Here is a 3,413-nt window from a genome sequence, read left to right as displayed (position 1 = left end):
TTAGAGTAATAGGGGCATAAACAATGTACTTTTAAATTTTTAAAAAATGATTATAGTTTCCCTTTGATGAAATACATTGGCTGAAGTGTTCTCTATGAATTAGTTCAATTTATCCTTGATTATTATGGAAAGTTACAGAATTCTCGCATGTACAGTACCTGCACATTCGAATGCATTTTTTGTCCCCCCCCCCAAAAAAAAAAAAAATCAAGTAATCGCGAAGTAATTTTTTGTAATATATTATACTGCAATTATACATTTTAGAAAATGCATAAATTGCTGTTAGGCCCCCATCCCTCTCTGTTTGTTTGCAGTACTGCTTGGTTCACCTCTATGCTACTAATAGAAATACGATGGGCAGTTGTGGCACATGCACAAGTCCTCGGAGGTCAAGCAAGAGCCCGCAGAGTGGGGGGGGGGGGGCTCTGCACACCCTGAAAGGTGTGCCTTGCTCACACCTTCCTAATTTACACCCTCCCCTGAGAAAGGGCAGCATGTGCCGCAAGGGTTAGAAGGGTGCAAAGTTCACCGCGGGTCTCAATGTCACACTGGGGAAGGCTAGACTGCCATCATGAAAAATTCATTCCGATTTAGCTTGCGTCCATGCTCTGGTTACGTGAGGTTATGTTGCAGCACCCCCCCCCCCCAAAAAAAAAGGTTAATATTGTGTCATTTTGATCATTCCTTTATAGGACACCAGTGATTTTGGGAGCCTGGAAATACATTAGAGAGGAACAAAAATAATGTAAAAACATCAAATCCTCCAATTACAACCGTTCCGTTTTTGCAGTGGCAAATTACCCACGTTTTCGTGTATATCACAAAACAACGTAGTCAATTACTCACTGCGATACGAATATTTCAATGAAATGGGATAAAAAAAAAGTCAATCTGGCAGTTAAATGAGCAATTTTGTGACACATACACACGTATTGTGTGGACACCGAGCTGCAAATCACTATTACTTGCACTCGTGTATAGTACTCCATCTTTTTTTTTTTTGCTGTTTTCTCTGTGTATATTTTGGTTGGGAATCAAAAAGGGAGTGACCAGGCTCACCCTCAAAATGTTCTCCTGGAAAATTCCCCATTAGGTCAGAAGAGGTCAGCTACTTTATACAGGATAGTTTAACATGTTTGTGCATGAACAGGAACTGCTTTGACTACATTTTTATCCATGTGTGAAAATTTGGAAAAATACAACAACAAAAATATGTAAACTTTACAAATAAGAAAGAGAATCATATTAAAGACTTATTAGTTACTATTTGCTGTCTCCCACTTGTAATTGCTAAGACAAGCAAGTAGTGTTCGGACATTAAATGGCAAAAACAAACAAAAGCTTTACATATTTGCGCATTAAAGGGCTAAAAGTTCATCAGGGCATCGGCGCTTGGTTTTATATTTAACTGCGGAGGTGAGCGCATTTCACACCCAAGTAGGCGACACCGCTGATACCATTAAGTCTGACACCCAAGCCTGGGAAAGTTCCAGGCGGGCGACCTTGAGTTGAAGAGGTTATCAGAGCATCGCCAAATCTCATTTACAAATGTTGGTCCATGCGCGCAAAATTTCAACAACAAGAATATTGAGTTTATAGACTATACATGACACTAAATACAGCAGCCTTACCACTAAATGTAAAGTAAATCTAAAGTTCAGTGAATAACTTTACATTAGTCAAAAGTTTGCTGAAGAGGAAAATTAAGGAGTGATTTCGGTGATATTTCCATCCGTGTGCCAGTGGAGGTCATGAGTTCAGGGCAATGGTGCGTTCGGGCCCAGCAAGTCTCCCGGCAAGGTGTGTAGGGTTTGCACCTCCCAAAACACGTCGGGTCGAGCCCGAGAGTTCCCACGGAACGCCTCAGATTGCCGGCAAGAGGACGTTACAGCACACCTGAGTTTCATTTTAGTATTCAAATATTAAATGCTGATGTCACAGCACGAGGAAGCGGTTTTAACGTCTACTCAAAGACAGATTTTAAGGGTCAAGCAGAGCACATGCGCCCACCTCATGCCCACCCTCAACACCATGGTGCCGTGGAAGCACATTAACAATGAATGGGTTGGTTGACGGGGTGTTGTGGAAAGGCCTTACAAGTTTGGGGGCCACGAAAAGCCAGCTCACAGGCTTGATACATACCGTGGACCTCTCAATGAGGGCCACTGGTTATTGTGTAGCTTGTCGACTACAATTTAAGCTAACGAGCTGCAACGTTAGGAACATGCACACAGACAACATGCAAATATGTAAATCATTGGCATTTCTAGCCCATTTCAGTGGGTGCGCACCCCCCCCCCTCACCTCCAACCACCACCACTGCCGGAAAAAATGATTTGTTCCACCCAATCCCTCCCACCTGTGTTATATGTGCAAAGAGCAATACGATACATGACATACAATGAAGTAAGCTACGCCTGCAGGATCTGTGATGATCATTTCTTAACTTGTAAACAACAACAATAGACGCATTATAATTGCAGGTAACTGTTTATGTTTTTAGAAGCTAGCTTTACGTGTTAAAAATGTTTCACATGGTCAGAGACGCCACTGTACTGTCATGTGCTCGTGTTAATATTAAACCAAGGTACTAAAGACAAGCTAACGGACCGGATGCTAATGAACAACTCCCCTTATAGGACACAGAGAGAAAGGATTTTAGATATTAGTCTTCAAAGTAGTCACAGCCGTCCATTGTTGGTGTTTTACATGTTGTGCATGACTATAAAAGTCCTAAAAAATTAATCCAAGGTGCATTTGTGGGTATTTTCAGTGCTCACTAGGGGCTGGTTTCATTTAAAAAAAAAAAAAAAAAAAAAGTACACTATTTTTATGAGTTCTCTCCCACCAGAAATAATAGAATGAGTGTTGCTTTTATTAATGCAATATTTGCTATTGTTCAACATTTAAATAATCACTATCAGACTTGATGATTTTGTCACACCCCCAACTTTATTTGACAGCAGTTTTGTCAGTAAAGTATACATTATTTGGACTATTTAATCACGCCCCCACCCTCCAATAAAAAAAAAATAATAGAAACGTCTCTGGAGGAATGCTGTGTACTAGTTCCACACCAGTGCACATGTTGAAGCTTTCATGTGAAGGTTGACACCTCCATTTTGTCACGCACCGTGCGCACCTCGGGCGACTGTGCAGAGGAAGTGGGACGTTTACGACCTTGCACTTACTGCTGGGAAACGAGCTCGCCTGGAAGTGCGCCTTACACTGCGAGGGAAGGAAATGTCGTATCTCATCTCAGGCGCGTGGGAACGTGCCGTGTTTGCAGAAACACGCCGTTCGTTACATTTATTTACAAATGACCGCCAAGTTTGTTCATAAATAAAAGAAAAATAAACGAGGTTCCTTGAATGCATTTTATTGCAAGGTTGCACAAATTACAAATGAGGTAG

Source organism: Syngnathoides biaculeatus, chromosome 23, assembly GCF_019802595.1.
Source record: "Syngnathoides biaculeatus isolate LvHL_M chromosome 23, ASM1980259v1, whole genome shotgun sequence".
Taxonomy (NCBI): Eukaryota; Metazoa; Chordata; class Actinopteri; order Syngnathiformes; family Syngnathidae; genus Syngnathoides; species Syngnathoides biaculeatus.
Note: the sequence above shows the minus strand (reverse complement) of the source record.